The 20,061-nt window shown below is 44.8% G+C and overlaps 1 long non-coding RNA gene across 1 annotated transcript in view; it reads left to right on the forward strand.

Annotated features, from left to right (window-relative positions):
* Positions 1-20,061, forward strand: part of LOC142829417 (uncharacterized) — a 94,083-nt gene that overhangs the window by 40,853 nt on the left and 33,169 nt on the right. The window lies entirely within an intron of this gene.

The following is a 20,061-nucleotide window of genomic DNA, read 5'->3' on the forward strand; positions in this document are numbered from 1 at the left end:
CCTCTCAGCACCTTCGAGAGAACAAGCCGAGATGGCAGTTGCCACTACAAAAGGCATCTTCGAGACCCTTGGCCTAATTATCAATCTGCCAAAATCTACTCTAACTCCGGCCCAGTCCATCGTGTTCATTGGGGCCAGACTAGACTCTACCACTGCTATGGCGTATCTGCCTACGGACAGAGCCGACACCATTCGAGACCTATCGAACGTCTTGCTCACAGCCCCGAAGGTCTCTTACCTTACCTGCCTGAAACTATTGGGCCACATGGCCTCTACCACATACGTCATAGCCCATGCTCGCCTTCGCATGCGATGTCTGCAACATTGGCTCCTCATAGCCTACAAACCGGGCATTACCAATATCAACACTTTCATAACCATCCCTGCCCGAGTCAGGAAATCGCTCGTTTGGTGGACTCTACCTGCCAATACTCTAGCAGGCGTTCCATTCCGGATCCAGCCCCCATCCATTCAATTGACCACGGACGCGTCGCTAATAGGCTGGGGGGCGCACATGTTGCACTACCGGATTCAGGGACTGTGGTCCCATCAGGAATCCCTACTCCATATAAACTTCCTGGAGCTCAGGGCAGTCTTCAACGCATGCCGCCACTTTGTCCAACATATACAGGGGACCACCATACAAGTCCTTACCGACAACATATGCACGGTTTACTACATCAACCGGCAAGGCGGGGCCCGGTCCAGGACTTTGTGTGCGGAAGCAGTGCGCCTGTGGAACTGGGCGATCCGCCACAGGATCGCGCTCGTAGCTTCCTATCTCCCCGGCAAAACCAATATAATTGCGGACACGCTCAGCAGATCATTCCACTCCCAACACGAATGGGAGCTCCTTCACTCTGTAGCCCTCGATCTGTTTCGGGCATGGGGTTACCCAGAGATCGACCTCTTTGCCACTCGCGACAACAGGAAGTGCCGCTCTTACTGTTCGAGAGCGGGGATAGACAACCAATCCTTGGGGGATGCCTTCCTTCTCAATTGGGGAGCGTACCATCTCCTCTACGCTTTTCCCCCAATCCCGCTGATACCGCGGGTAATACAGAAAATACTATCAGACTCGGCGACAGTAATCCTCGTGGCTCCCTTCTGGCCGCGCCAGACTTGGCTCACGCAACTCATGCAGATGTCGGTGTCCAGACCTCAACGTCTTCCAAGGATCAACAACTTGATCTCACAACAAAACGGCAACTTTCTCCACCCGGATGTCGACCGCTTGCACCTGACAGCTTGGCTCCTAACTGGCTCCAGGGCTTAGAGTTAACCTGCTCCCAAGCAGTCATGGATGTACTCGTGCAAAGCAGACGACACAGCACCCAACGATCGTACATCTATAAGTGGCGTCGCTTCTCAGCCTGGTGCCGGCCACAAGCCATTAACCCCCTAAATGTGCAGATCCAGCGTATTCTGGACTACGTCCTGCATTTACACTCCCAAGGATTGGCCGCTGCTTCGCTAAAAGTACACTTGGCAGCTATTTCGGCTTTTCACGCCCCCATAGAGAGCTTTTCCGTTTTCTCTCATCCACTTACGAAGAAATTTCTCAAGGGAATTTCCAATATTTGTCCACCACACAAGCCTATCCCGCAGCCATGGGACCTTGGCCTTGTACTGGACACCCTTACCCGCCCACCATTTGAACCACTTGCGACTTGTGAGTTACAAATTCTCACGATAAAGGTTACCTTTCTCCTGGCAATAGCCTCAGCTCGGCGAGTTTCAGAGCTTGCAGCACTCTCAGTGGACCCGCCATACACGATGTTCACTCAGCAGGGAGTCTCACTGAGATGTCACCCATCCTTCTTGCCAAAAGTCAACTCGTCCTTTCATGTCAATGAACCTATAATCTTCCCTACTTTCTACCCCAAACCGCATGCTACACCGGAGGAAGCCCGCTGGCACACTCTGGACATTAGAAGGGCATTGGCATTTTACCTTGACAGAACACGTCCATTCCGGAAGTCTCCGCGTTTGCTATTATCACTCGCTGATCGCTCTAAAGGTCATCAGCTGTCGTCCCAACGTATTTCCAAACATATAGTTAACTGCATCACCCGTTGCTACACTCTCAGGGGGAAATCTCTGCCCTGTTCGCTAACAGCGCATTCAACCAGAAGTATGGCTGCCTCCACGGCTTTTATGAAAAATGTATCTCTTACAGACATATGCAGGGCAGCGACATGGTCGTCCGCATCCACCTTCGCTAGACACTATGCCCTTGACCGTCTCAAGGTCGCTGACACAGCAGTCGCTCAAGCAGTCCTTTCGTCCGTGCACAAGTAAATCCGAAGCACAATCAGTGCGAGGGTGACTGCTTCATACTCACCTGTAGTGGAGCACCCACGGGGACATCACTCGAAGAAGAAGAAAAGGTTACTCACCTTGTGCAGTAACTTCTGTTCGTCGAGATGTGTGTCCCCGTGGGTGCTCCACGACCCGCCCTCCTCCCTGCTTCGGAGATCTCTCTTGTATCTTGCAGATGTTCCGGCTAGGAGGAACTGGCGGGTCGGACCGCGCGACGCAGAAAAGGCGCGAACGCCGCGGGACACACTGCGCACGCGCGGTCCTCCGGAGGGGGCTACTGCTACGAAGAAGTTTCCGGTTTGCGGCGCCGGGACGAGCCCGACACCTGTAGTGGAGCACCCACGGGGACACACATCTCGAAGAACAGAAGTTACTGCACAAGGTGAGTAACCTTTTCTTTTTAACCTGCTATCTTAGTCAGAGCTAGCGCAAGTATGTTAACTTGAGCTAGAAATTATACCTCTAAATGTAGACATGTTCTCAGATATAATGGCTACATTTGTCTTTGAAGATGTTTGGTTATTATAGATGTAAGTTCACAGTTGGGTGTGGCAGCTTTTTGACTACTTACTATAAAAGCCAACTCTGGACAAACAGGTTTTTACTTCATCAAGTGCAACAGAAGATGTTTTCCTGTTGTCTGTGGCTAGTCACTCATTTTTTACTCTCTTTGTTTTGAGTGTAGAGAGCCATTGTTTATCATGTTCTGCGATGCCTGTCTCCAGATTGGATCACCAACAACTTGAACAATCTTTTGCTTAGGCTTCCCAAACTTCTGGCTCAGTATCAAAACATCTCTTTTGCAGGCATCTTGAAACCCAAGTGTTAGGCATCCTCTTTGTCTTTGACCCTCCTTTAACTCTCCACTTCTTTAGGGAGCTTTCCATCTTGCATCCTATGCACATGACCTAACTAATGAAGATGGTTGTGCATGATAATAGCTGTCAGGCTAGAGATTTGTGTCCTCTTTAGTACTTCTTCATTGGTGATTTTATCTTGTCCACAGTGGATTTCAGGCACCATAGATGGAAGCTGCTGAGTCTCTTTTCTTGCCTGCTATATGAAGTCATCTCTTGTTGCTGAAAAGGAGGATGCTAGCTATGCAGGCTTTATAATTCAAGATCTTAGTCTTCATCATAAGCTTCTTGTTCTTCCACGCTCATTTTGTGAGGCAGCAAAAGTTGGTGGCTGACTTCCCAATACAAAATGTCCAACTCCTCATCCAGTGACAAGTTCTTTTAAACAGTAGCTCCCAGGTAACAAAATGAGTCCATGGTTTGGAGATTAGTATTACTGAGTATAATGGAAGGCTTGCATTCTATGCCTTTGTGACGGCGCGTTGGGATTTTCCCATCTCCTGCACCCCTATAGTGGCACGAACAGACTCCACCAGCCAGTAGAATAGAGGGAGTTTATTGCTCCTCCAGGATACAGCACAGCACAAATGTAATCTGGTTACAGGAACTGGAGCTAGGATGCCTCAGCCCCCCTTGAGATGGGGGAGACTGGGCTCCTAAATTCCAGCCCCTTTCACTAGGCTTTCTCCTCCATGATCCCAGACAGAAAGTAAACCACTCACTTCCAGCCCTGCCCCCAGCCAGGGCTCCACTCCCCTTCTTCCCATTGTTCTGCTCCCTGGGAGATACCTGATTGACAAGTTTCGAAGCCCCCTTGCATAATGACTCATCCCCTGCCGTGCTGCAGCCAGCAGCCAGTGGAGGTCACTTCAACCCACTGCCCAGCATAGCAACCAGCAAGGTACCCCCCGCTACGTCACAGCCTTGCTCCATGATTACTGTCTTTTTCCACACTAATGGTGAGTGCGAAAGTTCAACATGCTTTTTAGTTATGATTATGAACTCTTATAGGTGAATTTCACTATGAGAGACGAGCAGTGGCAGCATAAAGGAATTTTCTCAAAGCAACTTTTTGAACCTTTGTCTTTGCTTTGAGCCTAGCAAGGTTGGACAGCTTGCCATCAGACTGCATATGAAGATAACATTATCTGTTACATTTTTAAATGCATAGCTCAAAAGTACTGAGAAGAATATTCCAAACAGTGTAGGTGCCAAGACACATTCTTGTTTTATTCCACTTTTTATCTCTACTTTCAGAGGAGTTTCCTTTGAATTGCACTGTGTTTTGCATGTTGTCATGGAAAGATTGTATTATGCTGAGGAGCTCTGTGGGGGCATCCAATTTTTGAAGTGCTTTGTACAGAGGATCTGCTAACCGTGTCAAAGACTTTGATCAGGTCATTGAAGGTAATAAAACCTTTCTGTTGTTCACTACTTCTTTCCTACAGTAAGCAAAGTGAAACTATCATATCTACAGTACATCTATCTGCTCGAAATCCACGTTGTATGTCTGGGTAGACCCTTGCAGCTGAAATTGCTGCTGTGAAAGCACCACTTGAGCAAACAGTTTGCCAGTGATGATAATAATTGAAACGCCTCTGTAGTTGTTACAGTCTCCCTTGTCTCTTTTGTTTTTGTAATGATATTTGCATCACACATGTTCCAAGGAACTTTTCCTTCTTTCCAGCATTGAAGGAGGAGACTATATAGTTGTACGAGTTGGTTTCCCACATTTGAGTAGTCCTGACAGAATACCATTTTTTTCAGTTCCTTTTCCAATAATGAGAGAATCTAAAGCCTCATTCGGCTCTTCAGTGCTTGATTCTTGGTCAAGCTTAATTACTATATCAAACTGAGATATCTTGAAGTATGTTATCAGGAATGTCATTATAGCAGAGTAACATTCTACCCTACATGTCATCTGCTGTGATTTGTGTGTCAAGATGTGACTATCTTTAGAGTTGATAGGAGCTACTTTGGATATCGTTGGTCTGTGAACCCTTTAATGCCATCACACAAGGTTCACAGATTTCCTGCATCTGCTATAGATTTTATACTGCAGCTTAGGTTTATCTTAAATTCATCAGAACATTTCCTCAAAGCTTTCTGCAGCCATCCATTATTTTCCCCAGGTTTTCTAAAGTTAAAGGCATTGGCTTCTTGACATGTTTTGCATAAAAGTCTTCCTTTGCTTGAATGAATGGTTGCAGCTCCGGTTTGTAGTATTCATACCAATCTTGTTCCACGTTTTACTTTGTTTTGTTTTGAGGGTATTTTAAGCACCTAAAGTGTTAAGTATAAATTCATACATTTTTTTCTGCAGAGATCTCCACTTTTTCTTTGCATCACTTTCAGAATTTTTAGGTAAGCTCTAAGCAAGGGATTTGTTAAATTCTGCACACAGTTTAGAATCACACATTTTCACACATTTATTTGAGTACAACCTTTGTTTTTAGCTTAATATATTTTTAGCATATTTTTTTCTCTGCTAATAATCAGTGAGTGCTCTGTATCTCCCTGTCTGCGCTATGATAGGAATGAGAGTTCTTAACACACTGAAGATTGCATTTTTGAGTCAGCACCATGTCAGGCTGGTGCCAGTGGCCAGATCTTGGATGCTACCAGGCTACTTTGTGCTGAGGTTTGCCACAAAAATTGGTGCATGTAACACAAAGTTGATACACAGCACAAAAATCATTGACCATTTTCATTCATTTTTCCTGTTCAATGGTGCCCTTAATGTGAAGGGCTTCATGGTTAGAATGGACTCTGGCATTAAAACTTACCCCACTGAAACAGCTTATCTTGTTTTGGGATCGAATCCAGTGTTTCATGAAGCCTGTTACAGAGTGATCCTTATGATCAGGATCATCATTTAAAGTTGGTGCATAACTATGCATAAGCATTAACTATGTTAACTGATCCACATGAAGAATGGAGTCACAGGATAGTAATCCTGTCAGACTTAGTTACTGGTCTCTGTACCATTCTAGGAAGGGTGTTTTTCACCACGAAACCTATTCCATGTTCCCTTTTTTCATCAGGCTGTGTTCATCTGCAAAAGAATGCTATTTTTTCCCCCAAATGGAACCTATATCAGTCAGTCTAGTTCCCTGTAACCCTGCAATATCACCATTAAGTAGATTCAGCTCCTGATCAACTAGAACTGTCTTCCTAATGCAATCTGTCTTTTCCAGACCCTTTGTCATTTCTGGGCACAAAGTCCTGAGATTCCAACTTCCAACTCTAAAAATGTAAATATTGCCCCTCCAGTTGGGGCAACATGGATATTTTATCCATTAGCTCACACTTAAGAATCTTCATAGCTTGCACTAAATTGATTCAATGCTGAAAGACAATCTGGATGGCAAGAAACAGCTTTCTTAATAAAATTGCTATTTTGCATAGACTATAGTAAATCAATAATATATTTTCTCATATGTTAGATTCTCCAATGTTCCTCCCTCTTCTAGCTATTTTTATGACCCCTTCAGTACAGGAAATGAATTCCTCATTTATCATGTATTGATGTGTTTAAGGAAAATACATTGTGGGAAGTATTTCACATCTTTAATATAGGTACATATTTCTGTCTTCCAAAACAAGCTTCTCATGGTTGTGCATTTTGCTGTCTTTTAAAAAGAGAAATCACTTAGCTCCTTAAAAACAACAAGGAGTCCTGTGGCACTTGGAAAACTACCAGATTTATTGGCATAAGCTTTCATGGACAAAAACCCATATTGTCAGACTAACACAGCTACTTCTCTGATACTTGTCACTTAACCCCTCTCAGTGGCATTCTCAATACAGACTATACTACATGCTTTGATTTCATTTTACTTCAGGGATAAGAAGTTGGAACCATTCTTAAGGAAGGATTTTTACCGTTATTTTGCCCTCTCCACCCTTTAATTGCATCTTTCAAGGAAAGTTTCTGAAGTACAGCAGGAAGGAAATTAATTTCTTTCTAATTTCTACATATAAGAGATGGAGCTTGATCCATGATTCCTGATCCATATGACCCCACACTTTGAGGAACCTCATACCTAGTGCTAAATCTTGTGGCTCAGGTCCATCTGTAATACGACCTGTAAAACCTGTCTAATCTAAGGATGGAATTTACTAGCAGATCAGAACTTCCCTTCTAGAATACTAACTATGACATTTGTGATTAATGTAACATTACATATTCTAGATGTGTTCTTCCCCACAAGGAATGTATGAAAATCCTATATTTATCCTTGTATCAAACCGGAGCATCCTACATCGTAGAAATCTTGCCAGAGCATAGCCACTTTTGTTCTCCTCAGGATGGATAATTTCCCTGCAATATAATACAGAGAATATGTGCCATGTAAACCAGGAATTCAGAATACAAACCATTGGACCCACAGGAGAGGTTTGTTTTATCTGAGCTTGGAAGAAATGGACCTATGAAAACAAACCAGTTTGCTTCCAATCCAAATTACTGTATCAACTGGAGAGATTCTTCAGCAAAAGACCAGAAACAGATGTTGGTGCCTTTTCTCCAGGATTGCAAGCCAGTCAGCTCAATTTGCAGTTTTCTCCCTTTATGATAAAACCTCATGTTCTCAGGCAAAGGAAAGCCCTGAAGTAATTTGACACCCATTTGGCTTTATCCATCCTTCCTGCAGATGCTGAATGAGTTACCGGTCCTCTTTACTATGGGGCATGCATTTACAGTACTCCTAGTAATTAATCTCATTAGAAATATTTTCTTATTTCTGTAAAAGGAAGCTTTATCTATGGGGATTTTAGACTTCCCTGTTTGGGGAGTAAAATTCCACCTCTGGAACAAAGGTGGCTTATGTATCAGCTTCATCGACATTGTATTTAACGCATTACTTGTTTTTACAATGCAAGTATAAACATTTTGGATCTGAAACTGAGCATCCATAGCAGTGTGTTAATGTGTTGGCTTTTCACAGGCTAACAGGGTTTATATTAAAAAAAATGACTCCACTGACAAGTGAAAATGAGTGAGTTTGGCAGCTTGAAATGATTGCCCTGCATTCTATATCTTACAGTTTAGCACAATTGGCAGACCTTGTTTCAAGGAAAACCAGAACTAGAACAATCCCTTGCTTTCAAAAAGGTCAAAATCAACACTTTGACCCTCAATATTTAAACAAGCCCCTTATTTATTTTTATTTCATATTGTTACAATTCTCCCAAGATGTACAGGTTTTGTCATGTATCACTGTGAGCAGTTCTCCATCTTGATCACTGACTTTGTAGGGCAATATCTCCTCCATAGAATGTGGAGATTTAAGAATGATGCAAAATGATCTATGCTCTTCAGAACCTGAGTAGAGTCCTGGCTTCTTGAAGTTTTGGCTAGTGGAGAGGTTCTATGCTGTAAAAGTCTATAGGGTAAAAGAAGTTTTTAAATCTATTTTTAATCCAATGAGATATATTCTTCATTTGCTTTAATAATGAACCTTGGAATTAAAGTGAGAATGTTTCCAAAGTGGGTTTCTAAAGTGAGTTTCCAATGCTCGTTTTTCCTGTATAAATCACACAGACTTTATGGAAGAAACTTCTATCCCTGTTAAATATCATCTATGAAATTCTGGCCTATTAAAGTCACTGGAAGTTTTGCCACTTATTTCAGTGGGGCCAGGATTTCATCCCATGTGTCTGGCCAAACGCGTTTATCTCTTTTGTAGCTCAATGTCCTGAAAATATGACACAGACCAAGATAACTATTAGATACTTGCATATTTCTCTCTTTGTGTAACCTCTGTACACTTAAGTTCTATGGCCAGATTCTCAACTAGTATATGCTCTGCTTATTTTAATTGAACTCAGACAATTTGAGGATCTGATCTCCAGTGTTTTGGACTCATTCGTGTGTGTGTGTGTGTGCGCGCGCGCGCGCCCATCACATAATCTAGTGGCAGGGAAACAAATATCTCACAATAACATGAAACTAGCAAAACTCCTCATTTTCAGTAAATCCTTGGGATCAGCCACACCAATTACTGCTGAAGCAGTTCTGCAGCTACCCTGCAGACTGTCACGTGTGCTGCCTCTGGAGCAGCTTGGAGCCAGCCACATACACTGCTGCTTTGGAGGCCCTGGTCAGCTGGCTTCTTGGATGCCCTGAGCAGCATCTGAAGTGACTGGCTGTCGGGACCACCTGAGCAGCAGTCCCAGGGGCAGTAGGAGCAGCTTCAACTCCTGGCAGAGGTCCCATAGCAGCTGAAGCAGTGGTTCTCTCCCCCCGCCCCCTGGCCCAGCTTCTCACCACCAGCAGCTGGGGTGGCAGCCGTCTCCCTGGCAGCAGATGCTGTACCCTCCCGCCACTCCCCGCAAGGTTTGCTCCATGCAGCTGGTGCCACTTCCCCCTGCCAAGATTCGATCAGGGGTATTTGTGGTACAAGTCATGTACATACGAAGGGCCATGATTTTTTACTTTTTGCCCCAGACCCGTCCATGACTTTTACTAAAAATGCCTGTGATTAAATTATAGTTTTAACAATGGCCCCTCTTTTGTCCTGCACATAAGGTAACCAGGCAGTGCTGTTATCCCTATGAAAACAATCTTAACAAACATTGGTTGAAAGGCCACAAGAAAGGGCTTAGGTGCGAAATTGCTTTTGACAAGATCAGCTGGGTTAAAGTTAAGTTTTAGCATGTTCTACTTCCATTGTATTTTTAACTTACTACCCTTGCTCACAATCTAAGTTGTTACTTTTGTTAATAAACTTATATTACTAGACTATTATATTATGCTTATAAATAGAATCCAGTGCTGTACTGTTATACTGGAGCTGGTACTCCGTTGAATCAAACAAGTTGATGTGTTTACACTAGCAAACCAGGCCATTACTGTGAGTGTTTGGTGACAAGGCTGCACACTTCAGGCAGTGCCTCTCAGGAGTTCAGGACCTTGATATAACAAATGTTTATCTGCAGAACCCAGAAGAGAGAGCTTGAGTGGTGGAAGGGTTGGCAGCGTCCAGGGATCTGAAATCCTGCTACAAGACAAACTCCTTGCTAGACTCAGCATGGTGACTCTTGGTCATGGCTACACCAAGAAAAGTCTCACATAATGGAAAGCAAGTGTCATTACCGATGGGGGAATTGAGGCACAGAAAGGTAAAGTCACTTGACCACGGTCACAGAGAAGGTGAGTAGCACAGCTAGAAGCAGAAACCAAATCGCTTGGCTCTCAGCCCAGGGCCCCCTCTATTGGACCCTGCTGCCTACTTGATATATTATATTGAATAAATTCCACTTTGGAAAGTGATTTAACATGTTGATGTGCCCATCATAATGCAACAAAGATATGCAGAGGTTACTGCAGAGTAGAATGAAATACTGATGCAGTCAGTAAAACCAACCTGCTCTCCTTACAAATCTGTGGGTGGGCCACTTTGGAGCCACAATTATTTTAGGGTATTTGGCAGATATCTGCAGTAGACATGTCTGTTTTTCCCTCCCCATTTTGGCCAAAGAACAGTACATTATCTGTGGCAATTTGTAACCACTTAAAAATATCCTTAAAGCAAGAGAACTTTCATGATCTGCAAAGATTATCAGATCAACCAAATAACTTTGGCTACGTGATTCTTGTGTGTGTGTGTGTGTTTGTTTTGTTTTGTTTTTTTGGTTAAATCTAGGGCTTCAAACAGCTTTTCTTAATATCAGCTTCCTTAGTTTATTACGTATCATTTTTCTTAAGGTCTTGCTTACTGGAAGATCTGTTTGGATAGGGTTAGAAGTGAAATATTAAAGTCCTCCAGCATCTTTGACTTTGTGCCTTTATATAATTTAACTTCCTCTGTGGTTTGATGTTAATCATTGTAAATCCAGTGAACTCTTTAAGCCTTTGCTGCTGCAAATTGTGTTTTGAAGGATGCTTTGTCTATAACACAGATGCATTTCATACACACAAATACACATGTTCTTCAGGTATATCTACACTACCCTCCTAGTTCAAACTAGGAGGGTAATGTAGGCATACCGCACTTGCAAATGAAGCCCGGGATTTGAATTTCCCGGGCTTCATTTGCATAAGCGGGGAGCCGCCATTTTTAAAACCTTGCTGGTTCGAACCCCGTGCAGCGCGGCTACACGGGGCACGAACTAGGTAGGAAGCCTAGTTCGAACTACCTAGTTCGTGCCCCGTGTAGCCGTGCTGCACGGGGTTCGAACCAGCGGGGTTTTAAAAATGGCGACTCCCTGCTTATGCAAATGAAGCCCGGGAAATTCAAATCCCGGGCTTCATTTGCAAGTGCGGTATGCCTACATTACCCCGCTAGTTCGAACTAGCAGGGTAGTGTAGACATACCCTCACTGAGATCTGTAGGCTAGTGTTAGTGGTTCAAGTGTATATTATGTGACAGACCCAGATGGGTTGGTTGCAGTAGTCTGGTCCTATTGGAATTGCACCCGTCAACTTCTAAAGGACCCTCCCCAAGCAAACCAAATAATTATGAGGGACAAATAAAAAAAAACAAGGACAGGTATGAAGATCAAAGAGCCAAAACAAGGAAACCAGCAGGGGACCCTGAGCAGAGAGCCCCAGACAACACCCACTGCTCCCTGAAAACATCAAGGGAGTCAGCAGATGCTGCCCAGAGGAACTCTGCCTAGACATCTGCACGGATACAAGAACAGAAAGAGGCCCCACAGTTGCAGGACCCTCCCTCAGCCAACCTCCCTGGGCTGGACCCTGGAATAGAAGATGGGCATGAGTTCCCCCCAACCCTTCCCACACCACCACTGAGACATTCCCTCAGAGGGAAATTTGACACTAAATGGCCATCACTAGCAGGAGGTTGATGAAAAGGTCCTGTGACTTTGTGGGGCCATGGACGGGGTGTGCATAAAGCAATAGGTGAGGGGAGAAGTGCAACCAGAACCTCAATGCAGTAGTTTGGAAGAAGGTAAGTATACTGACCACTGGATGAATAATTTTCTGTTCCCTGAGTGAACAGGGCAGGAGCAATTAGGAATGTGCTAGAACCAATTAAATCAGGCAACACCATAACACACCTGGAGCCACTCAAGAACTTGATAGCAATTAAGGGAGACAGGCTAATCAGAACACCTGCAGCCTATTAAGAAACTGCTAGGACTAGTTTAAAAGGCTCTCCTTCAGGGAAGGGTGACTGGGGGGAAGAGCTGAGGGGGGTACTTCCTCAGGCACCAGGAGAAAGATGTTGGGAAGAACATTTAGCGAAGTGGCCTAGGGCAGGGCTATAACTCTGATAATAGAGGAAGAACTATCTGTTGATGTTGCAATTAGGGTCCCTGGCCTGGAACATGGAGTAGAAGGTGGGTCTGGGTTCCTCCAACCCTCCTGATGATAACTCCCCAGAGACATTCCCTGAGAGGGAAGACAGACACTAAGAAGGGTTCTCATGCCAAACCCCATTGTCTGGCTTATGAAGAAAGTGGCTCAAGGGGCTGTGATCCTTGCCTCTAGAAAAGAGAGAGGCTACATCGAGGTCACAGTGAGCCTCTGAGGCCCACCCTACCTGCCTAGAAGTACAGAACCCGGAGGCAAAACCAGAGCTTTGCCACAATTACTTCTCAAGAATGTTAACATTATATAAAGCTACCATTACAAATCTAGGAACTGCAAAATTAAGAGAGTACTTCCCAGACAAGGAACCAGTTATCTTAACTCTGCTCCTGGAGCAGTGCCCTGAAAATAAAACAAAAACCAGATGCATGCACTGCCTTTAGCCATCCAAACTAACAGGTGGGCTCCACCTCAGTAAGGAATAAATAAATCACCCTCTGGCAAGCTGAATGAGGCTAGTTAGGAATCCCATAGTCCTTAAAAACACTAGGAAGTTTCTCATCCCATCCTCGCTTTGTCATATATGTGTTCGTTCCTCTCCTCCGCCCCTTGAGCCCAACGTCTGTAGGAGGTTTTGGCACCACTGCAGAAAGTGAGCTTTCATAGTGGGCTGTCAAGTGTAGAGAAGTCTAAGCAGGGAAATGAATGAATGTCTCTGTATTGCCTGAGAGAGTGGGAGAAAGCACTAGAAGTTTTATGAACTCTGTTGTGAATGAATTCGCAGCACAGGGACTTTGACCCAGGAAGCTCACTAAATGGAGCATGAAGGGAAATAATAGTGCTTCCTCCCCCTTCTCTTTCTGTGCCTCAAGCCTCTCTTGGATTCTCCTTGGACCCCAGTGTAAGTGTGAATTGTGTCTTTTAGTGAGGCCACAGGAGAACAGGCATCTGTATCAGCCAGAGAGTATCTTTGGAGCTCAAAGACATTGTGATGATACATGCCGGCTGTGTCTAGACTGCATCCCTTTTTCGTAAAAGGGATGCTAGTTAGACATATCGCAATTGCAAATGAAGCGGAGACTTAAATCCCTCCCACTTCATTAGCATAAAAATGGCTGCCGCTTTTTTCCGGCTCGGAGCTTTGCCAGAAAAAAGCGCCAGTCTAGACGCGGATCTTTCGGAAAATAAAGCCTTTTCTGAAAGATCCCTTATCCCTCTTAAAATGATAAGCACTTTTTGTGGAAAAGTGTCCGTATCAATCTAGACGCGCTTTTCCGCAAAAAAGCCCCGATTGCCATTTTTGCGATTGGGGCTTTTTTGCGCAAAACAAATCTGAGCTGTCTACACTGGCCCTTGCGCAAAAGGACTGCGCAAAAGTTTTGCGCAAAAGGACTTTTGCCTGAACTGGAGCAGCATAGTATTTCCGCAAGAAGCACTGATTTCTTACAGTAGGAAGTCAGTGCTTTTGCGGCAATTCAAGTGGCCAGTGTAGACAGCTGGCAAGTTTTTCCAGAAAAGCAGCTGATTTTCTGGAAAAACTGGCCAGTCTAGACACAGCCCCACAGTTAAATACAGATCTGATATTTCCCTGGTTCTTCAGAGAAGAAAGCAGTCCCTTTGTACTTTCAAGTGCTGTAGTTTGCCAAAGAGCAGCACCATTTGCAGTTGACACCAGTTTTTATTCATGCTAATTGACATATTTTCTTCCTTTTAATGAAAAAGAGGGACCATACTACAGGATTCAACTATAACATTCTTTAAAGCTGTGTTGCTCTGCTTTCATACTTTTCTCTTGGTTCAGGTTTCACAAACTTGAATCTTGCTTAGGGTATGACTTAGGTATGGTTTTGTAATTCTGCACCTCTAGAATAGGTGTTCCTTGACCAGGCAATGGGTTGACCAGGCAATGGGTATCCCAACTGTTGCTAAGTCATGGTTTCAGGTACACTGTAATAAAATAGTAATCCCTGTCTGACCTGCAAGTAAAATGGCTATTTTCTAACCTAGAAATATCATGCTCTAATGCACGTCTATGTTTGTGCAAATACTCTGTGGATCTGTGTGCCTTATCAACTATTTAAATCAATCGTCCCATCAAAATACACACCCTAAGAAGAGGAAATGTATGCAAACACTGGCCAAAGTGGGTTATGCATCCAAAAGAAAAGGGAGTGTCTGCTAAGTAGTATTAACCGTCATCCAGTTCAGCTCTTACAGTTGTTGGCTTTAGCTTTGTGTCATTAAGAATTAACTGGAAAGAGCTTTCATTTAAGAGGGTTCACTTTTTGATAAGTTTGATAACAGTTGATAATAGGTGAATAATAAACTATGCAAAGATGTTGGTTTTATATTTTCCCATTGACAGTGTAATGATGACTCAGAAGACAAAATATCACGTTAGGTTATTTTATTGGCTGAAACTCTATTATGGAGTTGATGCTAAACACCACTTTGCAATTTCATCACTGGCGTTGTCCTACAATAATGTACTTTCTGCGCTGTCTTGGTCTAATCTGAACTGAATGTTTGTTTGTTTCTGTGTCTTTGCTATCTCCCTTCAACTTCAGAGCCTCTAGGACAATGACCCATGTTTTACTTTTCTTCCAGGATCAGTTCCAAATACAAACTGAGCTGCTGCTTTAAAAAAAAAAAAAAAGGATTTTTCAGTTCTTGGAACATCATTGCTATTGGGGCCCCAAAACTTCATTTAATTCACGGAAAGTAAACATCCAAGTTTGCTGAAAGATGCCTGTTTTCTACATACACCAGTCATGCTTTTGCAAAAGGTTTCCCCAGTGATGAGATGACGTTACAGGCAGTCCCCAGGTTACGTACAAGATAGGGACTGTAGGTTTGTTCTTAAGTTGAATCTGTATGTAAGTCGGAACTGGCATCCAGATTCAGCCACTGCTGAAACTGACCAGCGGCTGACTACAGGAAGCCCGAGGCAGAGTTGCTCTGCCCCAGGCTTCCTGGAATCAGCCACTGATCAGTTTCAACAGGCTGAATCTGGACGCCAGTTCTTACATACAGATTCAACTTAAGAACCCCAGGTGTCCCCAAGTCAGCTGCTACTGAAACTGATCAGCGGCTGATTCCAGGAAGCCCGGGGCAGAGCAACTCTGCCTCTGGCTTCCTGTAGTCAGAGCTGATCAGTTTCAGCAGTGGCTGACTTGGGGACGCCTGGGGCAGAGCAGTTTGGGTGCTGTTGGGTTGCTCCAGTAGCGCCGCTCCTCGACGCTACTGGACCAACCCAGCAGCACCCAAGCTGCTCTGCCCCAGGCGTCCTGATTCAGCCGCTGCTGAAACTGACCAGCAGTGGCTGAATCAGGATGCCTGGGGCAGAGCAGCTGGGGTGCTGCCGGGTTGGTCCCGTAGCGCCCAGAGCAGCGCTACGGGACCAACCGGCAGCGCCCCAGCTGCTGTACCACAGGCGTCCGGAGCAAAGCCGCAGATCACTGGGGCAGCGGGACAGCCCAGACGCGCCGCTGCTGTCCTGCTGCCCGCGTGCTCCGCAGCTTTGCTCCCCGTCTCCCTGGTCTGCTGGTCTCCAGCAGACCAGGGAGATGGGGAGCAACGCGGAGCAAAGCCGCGGAGCACGCCGGCAGCGGGACAGCCGCGGCGCGTCTGAGCTGTCCGCTGCCCACGTGCTCCGCGGCTCTGCTCTGCTTTGCTCCCCATCTCCCTGGTCTGTTGGTCTCCAGCAGACCAGTGAGACGGGGAGCAAAGCCTCTGAGGACGCCGGCAGCGGGACAGCCGTGGCACATCTGGGCTGTCCGCTGCCCGCGTGCTCCCCGGCTTTGCCCCGTCTCCCTGGTCTGGGGAGACGTGGAGCAAAGCCGCGGAGCATGCGGGCAGCGGACAGCCCAGACAGGATGCTGTCCCGCTGCCGGCGTCCTCAGAGGCTTTGCTTCCCATCTCCCTGGTCTGCTTGTCTTCAGCAGACCAGGGAGACAGACAGCAAACCCCGTTCGTAACTGCGGATCCAACATAAGTCGGATCCGCGTAACTCGGGGACTGCCTGTATATATTGCTAGAAACTCACCAGGAGACTAGAGTGAGAGAGCTGAGTCACTGGGGAGAATCAAGGTCCCTGTGGACAATTTTAGTATTAACCAATAAGGAGGGTGAGAGCGCACTGTTTTTGTTTGCTTGTTTACAGTTAATTTCCTCCCCTTTACTCTCATTTCAGCTCTTGTTTCTCTTCCCCTCCAGCATTGTTTTCTCTTTCACGCTTTTTCTTGAGGGGAGGGACCAAACTTTCCTTCTTTTCCAGACTGGAAAACCTTCTACTTTATCTTTGTTCTTTCTTTATCTCCCAATTCCCCTGTGATTCTCTTCCCCTTCTCTATCTTCAGTGCTCTTTGATTTCTTTGTGCTGCACTTCATAATTCTTCCCCAAAAGCAGCTCAGCTTCTCTTCCCCCTATTATGCACAGCAGCAGGCAATGTGGAGGGGAGTTTACCAGTTTGAGTCTATCCCTCAGTCCTGATTCCAAGGCTCCCCACACAGCTCCCAACAAAAAGCCAGTGCGCAGCCAGTCTCTTTCCAACCACTGCTTTCAACAACTTTTAATTCCTTTGTGAGCTGAGGGAAAGAAATCATGAAAACTACTCCAGCCCACCCAGAAGTTGGCCACGTGACTGAGGGAGCTCTCACCACATGACATGGAAAATTGTGGCTGGGTGGGGGGAGCCAAAACCCTTTTCCTATCAGCACAGCCCTTCTAGGTACATACTGTTTTACAGATGAGTGGAATGAGGAACAGAGAAGACGAGTGACTTGCCCAAGGTCACACAACAAGTTGCTGGCAAAAATGGGAATAGAAGCCAGGCTTTCCTGCTCCTTACTGCTCTGCCCAAACCCACGACCCCCACAATTTTTTCAGAATTAAAAGGCCATTATGCCCTGTTGCTTCATAACGAATGATTACAGCTGCAGATTTTGCATGTCATTTCGTATCGAAAAGCACAGAGCAATCACGCTACCTTTAGTAAAAGTCCTGGCTTACTACATTTACCCTGACAAGAGTCATGATTTTTTATTTTAAATGCCCTCTTTTTCATTCTGACAATGGGGCACCGATCAGCTGCAGCAGTGTTCTGCCCATACCCCTAATTCTGGCCCAGTGAAGAGGGAAATTCCTGCGATGGGCTAGAGAGGAGAATCCACTCCATGCTCACCTGTATCCTCTGTCCCTGTCTCTTAGGGATGGACCCAGCTCCTTGTGCTCATCCTGTAGCAGCAACTCCTGCTACTTCTCCTCCATGGGCTGAGCCTGGCATCCTAGTCTGGGTATTCTGTGCTGGAGCAAGGAGTCACTGTACTGCTCAGATTTGCTCATCATCCCACCTCTGCAGAATGAGAGTGATGGCTGGGCCAAACCTGAGCTGTGCTGCCACCCAGTGACGTTTGGCCATTCAGTTATGATGGGGAGGGGAGAGAGTGGGGAACCAGAATGCTGGTGCAACCTTGCAGGCCAAGTCACACCACCTGGGTTATGGGCCTGGCACCCTCTGACAGGAGATGCTGCTCCAGGGAGAGTCACATACACAGTCACAGACACACACAGGAAGATCACACTCTGTACATTTTCCCCAGACAAACCTGCAGCCCTACAGAGAGCAGAAAATAAATATCTGGAAACTGTTATTGACAAATGAAAGGGCAGACAGATATTCTATATACTGAATGCCATAAACTGGGAGTGCCATGGAACCAACATAAATGTGCTGGTGTTTGTGTGGTGGACTTGTTTAAACATAAACATGGATTTATAGAATGCTTTGTTTGGTCTGCTAGATTCCAAAATGTGTGTAGAGCGAATTTCTGCAGGTCAGAATTCAACAGAAGTCTCAGGAACTGATTCTTAGACTGTAATCACACATTGATATGCAGGCTTTTGAGAATATCATATAGGGTCACATTTTCAAACAAAGGGGCCAAAGATGTACCTACAAAAGGTGTGCCCATGTGAACAGAAAAGGGATTTAACTGACATTTGCATGCCCAAAACAGGTAGTTGTACATGCTGCAAGGAAGCTATTGTGCAATCTGATTCAAGGACCAGTGAAGTTTCTCCATGGATTTCAACAGGCTTTGGATCATAAGACCTATTTTCAAAATTGAATCCAACTGAAAGCAATATTTGCCCTGTGTTATAAATCAAAATGAACAACCAATAAATGGTCTTCTCTTGTGTTAATCCTATCTGACTCTTGCTGTATCCTTTGAAAGAGAAGCATAGATATATTTTATTTTAAATGGTTCTGATATATTGACACGGGCTATGTCTAGACTGGCATGATTTTCTGCAAATGCTTTTAAAAGCATTTGCAGAAAAGAGCGTCTAGATTGGCACGGACGCTTTTCCGCCAAAGCACGTTTTGCGGAAAAGCATCCGTTCCAATCTAGACGCGGTTTTGCACAAGAAAGCCCTGATCGCCATTTTCTCCATTGGGGATTTTTTGTGCAAAACAGTTTTTAACTGTCTACACTGGCCCTCTTGCACAAAAACATTTCCAGAAAAGGGCTTTTGCCTGAACGGGAACGTCAAAGTATTTGCGCAAGAAGCACTGATTTCAGACAGTAGAACGTCAGTGCTTTTGTGCAAAATCAAGCGGCCAGTGTAGACAGCTGGCAAGTTTTTGCGCAAAAGCAGGTGCTTTTGTGGAAAAACTTGCCAGTCAAGACACAGCCATGGTGTTTAAATTACAAGCTCTCACTTTAATATAGACGAAGTTTCCTGGAACTGCTTGTAGGCTACAAGTTGCTATATGAAATTATGTGGAGCCAGTTCTACAGAGAGCTAGCCTAGAATAAGGTGAGTTGTGCCTCTGTTTTACAGAGCAACTTGCTTCATGTATCTCTCTATTTTGAGGTCCATATGTGTTATCATTTTGAATGTTAAGAAATCAAATACTATTATGTCACAACCCTCCAGGAAGAATCTTTTATGTTTGTATACAGGTTCTCTGTGTGCATGCTGTAAATATAACATTGGCCCATGTGCTTTCTTCCATGCATTACTGAGGAGGCCAGACTGGTTAATTTCTTCCTGCTGCAGGCATGTTCTTGCTTTTCGGTCTCACTCACAGACTTTGATACCGTTACTTAACCTGCAGCAAATTGCGTGTATCATCTGTGTTCTTCTCTTTCTGGATTAACTTTGTCGTATTTACACAACAACAAAAAGGATAAAGCATTCCTAAGCCAAGCCCAATTCTCCTGTCTCAGAATCCGAGTGTAACTGTCATCAGTAAGAATTGCTTGTACTTTGCACTGAGAGAATCAGGCCATGTTTCCAGCTAGCAGTCCTGAAGCAATAAAAATTGGACTCTAGATTCTCTTCCTTTAGTCTTTACGAAGCAATAATCCCTGGTTTGCAACATCTCAGATTACTTTTTGCCTGTCATCTAATATGGAATAATGAAAATTAGGATCAGCATTTATACTAATGCATTTAAACCATTAATCCCATTGAAGCTACTTTCAACAAGTGTAAGCTTTAGGACAATTCCCTGCTAATTGGTAGGGCTTAAAGTGTGGGTGTCACCTTATTTTAGACTATGCCATGCTCTGAAGGATAAGAAAACGATGTGA

Source organism: Pelodiscus sinensis, chromosome 5 (genome assembly GCF_049634645.1).
Source record: "Pelodiscus sinensis isolate JC-2024 chromosome 5, ASM4963464v1, whole genome shotgun sequence".
Taxonomy (NCBI): Eukaryota; Metazoa; Chordata; order Testudines; family Trionychidae; genus Pelodiscus; species Pelodiscus sinensis.